The following is a 13,982-nucleotide window of genomic DNA, read 5'->3' on the forward strand; positions in this document are numbered from 1 at the left end:
AGGAAGCTGCACATGGGAATCTTCACATTTGTGGAACTGGTTATAAGGATTGGTTTGAGTTAGAATTAAATTCACAAGGGAGTCCCACAGTCAAGCAATTTTAACAACTTGTGCCTTGAGGGATGGCCAAATGATTCCCAAATCCCCCCCCTTTAAACCCTAGCTGAGCCAGGGTGATGGGGTGGTTAGCGTGTCAGAACCAGGTTTAAATCCTCAGTTGGACGTGAGGCTGATTCTTCCCTTTAATCAAATGTACCTCACAGACCTTGTGAGAATAAAATAGGGGAAGAGAGAAACACGTCAGCTATTTTGAATTCCTGGATTAAAAAATATGATAACTGTGTGAGGCAGACTGTCTGTAGAGCAGCATGGAAGAAGCAGGTAGGATTGAGCTAAGGAGTTGTGATTGCCTTGCTGAGCTAATGCAGGAAAGAGGGTAAATGCTGAAGGAATCTTTGATCAGGCTTAGTTTTACTTCCTTAATGGAAATCCCACAAGGCCTGGTCTAGACATGTAGCAGAGGTGATAATGAAAGAGCAGAGCACCGAGGGGGTAGAATATGCTGAAGCACTTCAGACTGCAGGGGAAATAATGTATTTTTTTTAAGTACCTGTAATTTTTTGAGTCCAGTAGCACCTTTAAGACTAACCAACTATTGTAGCATACGCTTTCGAGAACCACAGCTCTCTTCGTCAGATGAAGAGAGCTGTGGTTCTCAAAAGCTTATGCTACAATAAAGTTGGTTAGTCTTAAAGGTGGTACTGGACTCTTTACTATTTTGCGACTACAGACTAACATGGCTAACTCCTCTGGATCTGTAATTTTTTGCAATGCGAATAAGTTTGTGTGCATTAATGGGGTTTTTGAATGTATGTTTACTGTGGTTAGAGGCCTCTGAGGAAAGAAAGGGGGTGGTGGTGGTGGCCCTGGATGTGTGAGTGAAGTGTGCTGTGATGGGACGGCAGCTGTACCCGGGGTGGTGGGGAGTGAACTGCAATTTTTAGTCTGAGTGCTGAGGAGAAAATGTTCATTATGTCTCAGTCAGGCAAATTATGTGGAAGTCTGAGGGCCAAGCTACAAGTGACGAATGACACTTGAACGGCAAGTGGATTGAGTGGAGGGCAAGTGAACAGGGAGAAATACACTTGCTGTTCAAGTGTCATTCATCACTTGTAGCTTGGCCCTCAGTCACTCTGTATGTATCTCAGAGAGATGTTATTCTATCTAGGTCAGGCAAGCTGTGTGGAAAAGCCTGAGTGAATCTATGTCTGGATGAAAGGAGTGTTTATCTTCTTATCTTATCTGTGTGGAAAATCAGTCTTTGTGACTGGGTCTGTGAATAAACATTTAAGGATCTATAACTAATTTGAAACCACCAGGCCTTATGAACCTATTCTGAAACTAACAGTGAAATTCTAAGCAGAGTGACTCCAGTCTAAGGCCATTGGAATCAATGGGCTTAGACTGGAGTAACTGTGCTTAGGATTTTAAAGCAAAACACTTATGAATACTCTGCAACAATCACAGATATGTATTTATAAATAGATTTTATTTCTGGTTAAGTAAAATGCCTGCTTCATCTGGAATATAGGATCTCTTTTTAAACTCACAGCCACCCTCACATGCTGACCATTCTGTCATACTGCATCTATAACTTTCCTCTATTATGAGTTAAACTGAAGAGATTTAAGGCAAAAGCCTTCGGTGGCAGTGAAAACCTTTCAGAAACACTGAGGAAGTGAGGGAGGCAGCAACATATAGGTCACACGAAGGGGGTAAAATGCCACAGGTAGTGTCAGCTGTGGGATTCAAACTCCCAAGGGAAAGTGTTCACAAAGTAAAAACTTGGGTAAAGTGGAGTACACCTGAAACTGTGTGTGGAAAGAGATCTGTTTATTTTATTTTTATGACTTTATCTGTTATTTATTGTGTTTTTTTATGATGTTGTGAGCTGCCCTGAGCCTGCTTGTGGGGAGGGAAGAAAATAAATAAATAAATAAAAGAAGTGATGGCTGTGACCTGGGCCCAACTGAGGTAAAAGTTCAAGGTAACATAAAGAGTTGTAATAAAGGTCCAAGGCAGTTTAAACACAATTGTTACAGTACTGTTGCTTTACTAATTCCCGGTAAGTAGAAAAAGGGATTTTTTCAAAATGATGTGTCAATTTTTTGTTTGCAGGGACTTAAAAAATGAGCTTGCGATAAACATATCTGCTCCCTCTGCCTTCTGAAGTGGTACAGGCCTTTCTGCCAGCTCATTGTACTGCTCATGTGGATCAGGCCCAAATCCTCAATATTCTCCTCAAAACCTACTTCCCCATCATCCTCAGTCCTAACCTCAGATTTCTCTTGGTTTTCCTATCACAATGCCAGTGTTAATTCATGTGCTGAGATGGTAAAATGATGGGAAAAGCTTAATTTCTACAAGCCAGTTGCTGTTAAAAATGTAGAAGCAGGATCAGAGGAAAATATAGCAGCTTTTATCAGAAATAACTTTGTCTTGGAAGGGAACCTAATGGGGAGGATATCTCCTCACGGGGAGACATCTTCTCCATACTGAACTGGAGTGTGTTTTTCTGGCATGCCACCAAGAAGCAGCCAGAGACAGCGAGGATTTGGCTCAGCTTTTGACTTCTTGTGTCTTTTCTGCTAGCGGTTCTCTGCTTAAGCTTCCAAGGTGATTCTTTGATGATGGGACAGGGGGCTGTTCTGTATGCACTGAATCAGATGCTGAGATCTGTTATCTGCCTGCAGAATTTGGAGTGGGCGATGCAGATGGCTCCCCCCAGGGGCCCTATTAAATTGCCTTAGAAGCCTGCCACTGGATATGCCACCTGGGCCTGGGTATGCCACTGGGGTTAATTGACCTCTCCTGGCTGTGGAAGTAATTACCCAAACTAGTACTCCCTCATTACTCATCATTAGTTCTAGTCAGGGCATATGAAACACCCGGGACCATAAAATAGTTATTGCGACTATTTAATATCCCGGAGTGCCGCGTGGCATAAACATTCACAACACGATTTAATAGAACAGCAATAACTATAGGTCCAGATGAGTCTGTGTATGGGGTACACACATCCTTCTGGCTTCTTCAACGTTCGCTGTTATTTAATTGAAGCATTTAAAAGGGAATGCATGTTTGATTCTGAGAAGGCTGTGTGCACGATGTCTCGATCAAAGCACAGCTGAGGGTGAGTTGCCTTTAAAGACGGAAGTACGCCTAATGCTGTGGTAGGCTGTGGCCAGTGGTCAGAATTCAAACTCCAGACCAAGTTCTATAAACTCTCCAGATATAGCAAAACTACACATTTTCCATCACCCACCCCCAAATTTGTTCCCACTTCACTAATATAGAATGATGTGTTTGCACATGTTTCTTAAAACAGCTCCCAGGTTAACGGCAAATGAAGGGAAACGTCCAAAGCAACTATGGGCCAAGCTGCACATGACAAAAGACACTTGCCTGGCAAGTGGATTGAGTGGAGGGCAAGTGAACAGGGAGAAATACACTTGCCATTCAAGTGTCATTCGTCATGTGTAGCTTGGCCCTATGATATGGAATTCTCTCAGCATGTGATGATCATGGAATTCTCTCAGTGTGTGATGATCATGGGGGAAAAATTCCAACGGCTCCAGTAGACACGCACAAATTCTTGGCTGGGATGGGTCGTGGTTCAGTGGTAGAGCAACTGCTTGGCATGCAGAAGACCCCAAACGCAACCCTGCCCCATCCTGAGTTAAAAGGTTCAGGTAGGAGGTGATGTGAAAGACCCTTACCTGAACCCTGGAGCGCTGCTACCAGTCCAAATAGACAATACTGACCTTGATAGAGCATGTGTATTAGTAGGTGGCAACTTCATGTGTTCATGATTAAGACGTATCTTTTTAAAAAAGATTTTATTGAAAAAAGAAAATATGTGAAAGTGAAAAATAGAAAGTGCATAATAAAAGATTATATAAATACTAGGTTGACAATTGAATTGAAACTTATACAATCTATATAAACAATACATATAGAGTTATTTTGAGACTTATACAAGCACTACATTTAAACTTACATTGAAATAATACAAGGATATATTATCGAAGGCTTTCACGGCCGGAGAACGATGGCTGTTGTGGGTTTTCCGGGCTGTATTGCCGTGGTCTTGGCATTGTAGTTCCTGACGTTTCGCCAGCAGCTGTGGCTGGCATCTTCAGAGGTGTAGCACCAAAAGACAGAGATCTCTGAGAGATCTCTGTCTTTTGGTGCTACACCTCTGAAGATGCCAGCCACAGCTGCTGGCGAAACGTCAGGAACTACAATGCCAAGACCACGGCAATACAGCCCGGAAAACCCACAACAGCAATATAAGGATACATTCGAAATCTGCCATACCTAAACATAGTTACATAATAGTTCTCCTTCCATATCCTTCCCTCCTTCCCTCTTCTTGGTTAATTTTGCCTATACAAACTAATATATCAGCTTTTTTGTTTCAGTTCTTGTCCTTATGCTAAATTGCCTTAATTAATCCTGTTTAAAGCCCTAACCAGCTTGGGTCCAAGGTATCTGAGGGACCACCTCCTCTGTACTGGCCATCCTATTGGGTAAGATTCTTTCCCCATGTGCTGCTCTCCGTGCTTCCTCATGCAGACATGAGGCATGTGGTGAGCAGGGACAGGGCTTTTTCAGTGGTGGCGCCTTACCTTGGGGATGGTCTCCCCCTAGAGCCTTGCCTAATGCCTGTTTAGGTACCAGTCCCAATCGTTCTCTTTACCCAGGCTTTCAACTAAAGGGATCCATCTTTTAAAGCTGTTTTTATAATCAGCTTCTAGCCCAAGGGCTGTTTACGGATATCATTCATTTTATGCTTCTTAGGAATTTACTGTGGCTTGTTTTAATATTGATAGTTTAATGCATTTTTAATTATTTTCATAGAATCATAGAATCATAGAGTTGGAAGGGGCCATAGAGACCATCTAGTCCAACCCCCTGCCCAGTGCAGGATCAGTCTAAAGCAGAGCATGTATGGGCAGAGCCGTTGAGGGAGTGGAACATGATAGCATTCACCTTCCAGTAAGGCTGAAGGCAAAGCGTTTTTTACTTTTTGAATGAGAAATTGAGGGGAAACTCCAGGAATGTAGTCTTTCTCCCCGAGCCTGAGATGTTCCACCAGGCCTATAATTGGGGCTGGAGCAGAAGTCTTTCAGAAAGCCTCTCAACCAGCCTCCTGGAATGGGGGCATGCAATTATCTGCCCACCCATATGAGTTACAACAACCTAATCGGAAAGGCCTGTCCCCCCTCTTTTTACCCACCCTTCTGTGTTTTATTGGCAAGGGTGGGTTGCAAGGCTGCTGTCTGAGGGTGGTGTTATGGGAATATCGTTGTTTTATTGATGTTTTAAATGTAAATAACATTTTTTTGTTGAGCCTGCTTATGGGGAGGGCAGAATAGAAGTCTAATAAATAAATAATAATACATTAATATCTTCCGGCACATGGATGAAATGACTCCATATCCTGCACCTGGCAATATTCTTGATAGGAAGGAGCTCAACAATGAAGGAGGAGTATCAAAGTGCCAACTGGCTGCTTGACAAGGTGAGTGAATGTTGTGTGTGAGACTGGTCTGTGCAAGTAGAGTTACCTGGGCTGGCTGCAGATTGAAGAGGGAATGGAGAGACAGAAGATACCACCCCTATCCCCACCCATACATTTATGCAGGTCTCCTCTTGTATTATTATTGCTCACAATAATAATACTGCAAACACCTCCAGAGTAACCAGTTGGCCATTGTGTGAGACGGGGTAATAGAGGGACCGATGGTTTGATCCAGCAGGGCTCTTCTTTTGTTCTTATGAGGGTATAACTGGACTCACCCCCTGCCTAAGTGCAATTGCCAGATCATAAACCTGGCACGTAAGAGTGTATGTGAGCCACAATTGTGTATAGGCAGGAGATGGCCCAATGCACTCTCCCCTCAAAACATGTGTTGATTTCATTGTGTATAGTGTGGTGTGTAGGGAGAGCCTGGAACAGGTAGATGAAAGTACATAAGAACTGAATGCTGAGAGCCAGTTTGGTGTAGCGGTTAAGAATGCGGGACTCTAATCTGGAGAATCGGGTTTGATTCCCCACTCCTCCACAGCTTCTAGGAGCTCTCTCAGCCTCACCCACCTCACAGGGTGTTTTGTTGTGGGGATAATAACAACATGCTCTGAGTGGGCGTTAAATTGTCCTGAAGGGCGGTATATAAATCGAATGTTGCTGTTGTGTTGTTAAACTGTTCTCATTCAAATTCATTGGGGCCGTTTTCACACTACTAACCTGCTTCCGTAACGTTGTGAAACATCGCACGAAAAATGCAGAAGATAGCGTCTCCTCGCGAGAGTTTTGCATGACATTGCGAGAGTTTTGTGCGACATCGCGCAAAACTCTTGCAAGAAGATGCTATCGCCCGTGTTTTTCGCACGATGTTTCACAACGTTACGGAAGCAGGTTAGTAGTGTGATAACGGCCCAGGTCTGAAGCGATGCGCATTGTTAGTATAAGTTCTGCCTTTGCTGATTTGACTGTGAGCCGAAACAAATGAGACGAAATACCTAGATTCAACTCGTGTTCTCTTACCTCAAGGTTTGTCGGGAAGTGTAGGCGTCCTTGCAGCTTAAAGTTTAGCATTTACAGAGCAGTAGGGAGGGAAGTTCGGGCGTCTTTGCAGCTTAAAGTCTCCCGGTGCAGCCAGGCGTCGCTCTGCAGGGTCAGGCCAAGTGAGGGGAAGGGAAAATGCTGCGATGCACCTTGAGAGCGGGAGGAAAGGTGCCCCACGCCTGCACTTCCTTCCCTGCTGCTCTATAAATACTAAACTTTAAGCTGCAAGGACGCCTGCATTGTAAATGCTAAACTTTAAGCTGCAAGGACGCCTACACTTCCTGACAAGCCTTGAGGTAAGAGAACACGAGCTGAACCTCGGTATTTGGTCACGTCTGTTTTGAGTCTGTGATGATCAGATAGGAGCTGATCCCCCAGACTGTTCAGTTTGACACAGTTGCTGAACAGGTTTGCATCCCCCCCCCCCAATTCCTCATGCATGAAAATGCCACCCAGCCGAATAGATCGGCAGCCGTCAATGTTGCGAAAGATCACTTAGGAGAACACTGAACAGCAGGAGTTTGAAAAAACACTGTGTTTATTTATGACTAATTTATATGATTTGTGGATGGTTTAATTTACTATTTAAACAATTTCCTGATGAGCGGAGCAGCGGCACAGCAGCCAAGGATTGCCAACTCCATGGTGGGAAATTCCTGGAGAGGGACTTCAGCGGGGTACAATGCCGAGGCGTCCTCCCTCCAAATGAGCCATCTTCTCCAGGGTAACTCATATCTATTCAGATCAGTTGACATTCCAGGAGATTCAAGGCCCCACCTGGAGGTTGGCAACCCTAGCAGCAGGAGAGCAGCATTCAGTTGGGATGTGAGATAATGCGCATGTGTGAAAAGTCCACTGCACTGTACTAGGCTGTTACGAAGGAATGCAGTGAAGCCTCAGGCTTGACAGCTAGGAACAGGCTAATGAACCGTCCATCAAAATCAACTCCCTGTTCATGTCCGGGGAGCGGGGCATGAGCTGACCCAGTGGCATCCCGGCATCCCTAGAGATGATGGCAAGTTCTATCTGTGCTGTGAACGTTCTGTGTTGGTGATTAAATGTTCTGTCTGTGAATGTTCTACCTGTGTTTGTTCACGCATGCAAGACATCAGTGGATGTCACAGTTGTCCTGTGATGTGTGAATGGTCCCTCAGTGCAATGATCTCGATAGAGCTTCAACAACAGTTCAAAAGTTTAAAAACATTTTAAAATGAAATAAGTGTGAACGTGGCCTGGATAAAATCTACTCCCTACCCTCTGCAATTGCTTCATAAGGGCTTCCCCCTATTGATGCATAGGTGTTCTACTATGCCCCTATTCCAGCATCCGATCCTAACCATCAGACAGTCCTAATATCGCCACACAGCACAATTATTTTGCCTCTACAACAGAATCTCATAGTTTAATGATTGTCTCTTCTCCTTTTCTTTCTTTTTTTTACTTCCATTTATATGCACCATTGATCTTTGCAATCAATACCCCTGTGGGCTAGGGACTCTGGCCTGCAAGAGGAGTTTGACTGTGTCTGCCTGAATTTTAATTGTTAGCTGATGAGGACTATTTGGGAGTTTAAGATGCAACGTTACGTTCTGACTCCTACATCTGGCTTGGTATCAAAATCTATAGCCAGTGGCAAAGTAATTTCTTTGCAAGCCTCCCCCAAGTCAAGGGAAATTAATCGCATTAGGCCTCTCCTGCTCCAAATGTTGGTCTTGTTCAAACAGCAGATTTGAACGTGGAGAAGCTTGGATGCATTCTGGTGGGTCGTGTGGGCAATCTTGACTGAATTTCATGACCCAGATGTGATCTACTGAAAAAGTGGCGGGCGATGATGTGGCCATTCTCTGTGGCAGCAGCAGCAGCCTCTTCAATGTGTGTGTGTGTGTGTGTGTGTGTGTGTGAGAGAGAGAGAGAGAGAAAGAGAGAGAGAAGCTACAAGTGACTTTTTTCACGTGTAGAACACTTGATTGTTTTCGCAAGTTTTCCTGAGAACTGAAGTCCGAGTGTCCTTCCCCTCTCTGTTAGAATCGCTGCCTGAAGAGCCAGAGAAAGCCGACTGCAATCATTCCTCCAGTTACAAGCCTGCTCTCAACGATTGTTTGGGGTCGGACAGCTGCTACTTTCTCCCAGGGCGTCCTACTCCCGGGGAGCTGCTCTGGAGAAAGCCACCCCTCCCTTGCTCCTGAGCTCCTGGAAAAAAAACTGGAATGAAGGCATGTTAGAGCAGCAGCAGATTCTTATGCTGTCGCTGCGGCTAGAGCTTCACTGACACGGTGGCTTTCTCCAGAGCAGCTTCTTGGGAGCAGGATGCCCAGGCAGAAAGTAGCAGCTGCCCGCCCCCAAACGATCGTTGAGAGCAGGCTTGTGGCAGGAGGAACGATTTGCAAAAGCTGCTGCTGCTGCTGGCTTTCTCTGGCTCTTCAGGCAGCGATTCTAACAGAGAGGGGAAGGACACTGGGACTTCAGTTCCCAGGAAAACTTGCGAAAACGATCAAGTGTTGCCCACGTGAAAAAAGTCACTTGTAGCTTGGCTCAGAGAGAACATGGGAAAATTCTGTGAGCCTTCCATGCATTGAGGCAGGTTACAGGCCAACATCTCTTGGCATAAAGTTATTATTTATTATTACTATGACCTTGATAGATGAAGGATCAAACTCAGTATGAGGAAGTTCCATGTGTACTTCAACTGGTATATGCTGGAGAGAGGCAGATGATTTTTATTTATGTCATTTATAGTCCGCCTTTCTCACGGAGACTCAAGGAGGATTACACAGCATGAGATTAGTACAATCAGTATCAAGTACATTTGAATACAGTATCAAGGACATTTCCATAAACAATGCCACAGGGTAAATAGATACAAGTTTTAAAGACATAGTATTAGCAAGAATCCAATACAGAGTGGAAAAAATACTGAAGCAGAACATAATCAATTCTAGGATTAACATTAGACAACATGGAGCACTGGTGGTACATAGGAGTACATATTTAAAGCAGCAGATAATATGTAAGGCAATATAGTGATGAAGTCTATGGTCCCTAACTCATTAGTGAAGCACCTGAGACCCCATCCCTACAATACAGCCCTCCCAATTGAATAAAAAGCCTTTTTGAATAGTTTGGTTTTGCATTGTTTACAAAAAGCCGGGAGAGAGGGGGCTCTTCTGACTTCCTCAGGCAGGCCGTTCCATAGGGTAGGGGCCACCACAGAGAAAGCACTTGTACGGGCTGCTGCTTTCACCCATGTGTAGCCTGGCACCTGCAGGAGACCCTGTTCAGATGGGCGAAGCTGTCATGGAGGAACATTGGGAGGGAGGCAGTCCCGTAGGTATGCCAGACCGAAGCCGTGAAGAACTTTGTATGTAGGAACCAATACCTTGAACTGAGCACAGTAAATGATGGATAGCCAATGGAGCGACTGTAGGATGGGAGTGATGTTCATGCTCCTGCTCGTTCCCGATAACAGTCGAGCTACAGCATTTTGCACTAACTGGAGCCTCCTAGTTAACTTAGATGTCCTCAGTTCAACTCCACCAAACGTCCAGCATTATTGTTTTCTCCCTTATCTCCTGGCAAAATTTCACTCGTCTCATTTTCACTGCCTTTTTTGGATGTTTTGCCTGTGCAGGAATCTCCAGAATCCTGAAATATTGCTTTAGGGGGGAAAAAATTGGTGACATCTCGATATAAAAACATCCTCACAATAGATTTGTGTTTTGTCTAGGTTGCCACCTTGTGGCCACTAGGAATATGGCTTTCAATACGCCGCCGTCTTCAACAATACATGCTGTGAATTTCCTGGGAAGTCACATTAGGATAAGCAGCTGCCCAAGCTGAAATCTTGCCTGCTGTTTCCATTTGCATCGTTGCTTGCTGATCCAGCCACATCTTATTACTGACTCCAAATGCTGTGGTCTTTGCCAAGGAGTTCATTTTTCTGGAAGAGAAAACTGATCTGAAATTAGAGAGAAAAAAGTGTCAGTAAAGTTTGAAAACTGTAATTTGGCCATTGGAAAGCCATTATTTTGAGTTTGCACCAATGAATTTGATCAGAGAGAGAGAGAGGAAGTGTGAGAAAGAGATGGAGGTGTGAAGATTTAATATTTGATATTAAACACTCACAGGGCACATGATAATTGGAGAGCAAATTGAATTTCTATATACTGCTTACTAGAGTGGATATTACATGAATGATGGCGTATCTCCCTTCTGGTCAGTTAAACAAGATGACCAGGGAAAATGCAAGTGCCTGGAGTGAAACTAAAGATCTTATAAAACTCAAAGGTGGTGTTTTATCAGTAAGCCAGGGGTCCTACCAACCAATTCCCCAATGCCTGCTGACCCAAGGGAAACTGAAGCAAGGATGCAATCTTCTGATCCCAGGAGTCAGGTGATCCCAGAAAGCCAATCCCATGCCTCCAAAGGCTACTTGGCTTCAAACTGTCCTGTACTACCTCAGCACCCCGTTCAGTGGCAATATGGAGATAGACCAAGATGGGTGGCCGTGTTAGTCTGTTTGTAGCAGTAGAAAGCCAGTTTGGTGAACCAGTTTGTAGAGAGCCAGTTTGGTGTAGTGGTTAAGAGCAATGGGGTTCTAATCTGGAGTAGAGATGGGTACGAACAGGAAAAAACCCCAAACACAATGTTGTTCGTTGCCATCCACAAACAGGGATTCACGAACATCAGTGACCAGGAACTGTTCACGAACACGTTCGTAGTTGGAAGTTCGTGGAAGCCAGAACGGCCCTCTTGGGACTTAGCTGAACTTGAGCCGGGAAAGGCATGAGCCATGGGTCTCACCCTTTCCTGTCATTTTTTCTTCACAGTGGCAAAAATGGGACTGTCTGCTGGAAGCTACTTTGAGGGGTTACAAACTGACCTTCCCAATGTCCAATACCCACCAAATTTGCTGGGGACATAGACCTCACTGTCGTCTGAAGATCTCCCAAGTTTCAGAGAGATTGGACCCTGGGAAAGGCATGATCTATGGGTCCCTCCCTTTCCTGTCATTTTCTCTTCACAGTGGCAAAAACTGGACTATCTGCTGGAAGCTACTTAGAGGGGTTACAAGCCACAAAGAAAGCCAGAAGGAGTTCAGACAGTCCATGCCTACGTTGCTAAGGGAATTGATTGAAAGGCGCCAGACTGTCTGGCTTTACGAATGGCTGACGAACGCCATGAACAGGGCTTGGAACGAACACATGTTCGCAGGGAACGGGACTTCACGAACAGCTTGCTCGTATACAGTGGATTGGGCTGTTCATGGCTTTTTTTTGTTCGTATTGCTGTTTGTGCCCATCTCTAATCTGGAGAACTGGATTTGATTCCCCACTCCTCCACTTGAAGCCAGCTGTGTGACCTTGGGTCAGTCACCGCTCTCTCAGAGCTCTCTCAGCCCCACCCACCTCACAGGATGATTGTTGTGGAGATAATAACAACATACTTTGTAAACCGTTCTGAGTGTTAAGTTGTCCTGAAGGGTGGTATATACATTGAATGTTATTATTATTATATTATAGAAAAGAACAAGAGTCCAGTAGCACCTATAAAAGTAACAACGTTTTGGTGAGTGCAGGTAAGTGACAAAAGCTGGTGAATGACAATAGCAGGTGAGATTGGATATGGTGGAGTATGCAGAAGGGTAGCATCTGAAGTTACTCCACGTCCAAGATTTAAGGACAGATGGACTCACATTCTTGCTGTATCTGAAGAAGTAAGCTGTGACTCACAAAAGTTCATACCCTACCACAAATGTTGTTAGCCTTATAGGTGCTACTGGACTCTTGCTTTTCTACTAATATAATTCCTAGTACCAGATTGGGAGAACAAATTGCTGTGGTAGATAGGTGTGTACCATCAAGTCGCAACTCACTTATGGCGACCCCTGCAAGGGTTTTTCAAGCCAAGTGAGAAGCAGAGGTAGTTTTGCCACTGCCTTTCTCTGCAGAGTCTTCCTTGGTGGTCTCCCATCCAAGTTCCAAACAGGGCTGACCCTCCTTAGATTCCAAGATCTGATGAGATCAGGTTGTACCATGCTCCCTTTCCTCCATACTTGCTGGGGAAAGCCTATTTTTTCAAGCCTTGCTTATAAACTGCCCCTGGCACCAGGCTGATTGCTGTTAGGAACAGAATCTGGGTTAGGGACACATTGGCAAGAACGGAAGGAAAGACTGAGGCCATTTCTCTCACCAAGCTTTCCAAATGATTGCATGGGGCAATGTAACTGAAGGATACCGATGCACCACCAGGGCTCATCTTGCTAATAATCATCAGCAGGGTGGAGGCAACGACTGGACCCCCAGCACTGTCAACAGGGTGCAAATCCCTGCCACACTGTGGCAGGGCTTGGCTAAGATCTGTTAGGTGGCAGTGAAGTGCAGTGGGTGGAACCAACTTCAGATGACAAAAATGGCAATGCTTGGGTCAAAGCCAAGGGAAGTCTTAGCCAATGGGCTTCCAGGAAAGTTGTCCTGAGCTCCATGCTGAGGAGTGACGACTATCCATGGCCCCATTGCCACAACAAGGTGGGAAGAGAAAAAGAGCTGGGTCCCTCAGCCCTCAAGTATGCCTGTCTCATTTGGGGCTTGTCCAGTTGACTTCAGGGGCAGAGATGGCTCCTGCCCACCTCAGATAGGGTGAAGGCTGCCCCTTGCTCAGGCCCAGTGGGGAGGGCAGTGATGAGTAGTGGTGGCAGTGATTCTGGGGCCCATCCTGGACTTTTGCCTGAGTTTCCAGAAATTCTAAGACCACCCCTGGTCCGAGCGGCCAACCAGATGCTTCCAAGTAACAACCGCCACCACCTCCACCACCCACCACCACCAAACAACCTCCAACCAACAACAAACAACAATGTAGTGTTTATTATATATTCTAGACAGATTAGTGCCCAACTTAGAGCAGTGAACAAAGTCAGTGTTACAGCTGGAGCTGAGAACAGCGGCTTCTCCAAGCTATCTGCTGAGCTCATGGCAGTTATGGGAGTCATAGAAGAGTGCTGATGTAACCTCTGTTGTGTGGGTTCTGTGGGGCTAATTTAAGAAGCAAACTTTCACACAAATTTAAGTTAGGAATTTTTTGCTTTTCCAAACTTTTTAACAATTAGAACAATGCAACTATTTTTTCCCTTTTCTTTAACCAAACTCATAAGTGCAACAGAAGCAGAAACTTTCAGCCAACAATGTCTTTGAAAACCACTCAAGGTAAGCAAGTACAACTTGTTGGATCCCACCAAGTGATAGTCTCTTTTGCCACTGTCCCTCCAATTTGACGTGACTAGAACCCAGGCTTCTTGGGAATTACAGCTCTGCAAGAACAATACAATCCGAATAATAACACCAACCAAACACAA

Source organism: Eublepharis macularius, chromosome 8 (assembly GCF_028583425.1).
Source record: "Eublepharis macularius isolate TG4126 chromosome 8, MPM_Emac_v1.0, whole genome shotgun sequence".
Taxonomy (NCBI): Eukaryota; Metazoa; Chordata; class Lepidosauria; order Squamata; family Eublepharidae; genus Eublepharis; species Eublepharis macularius.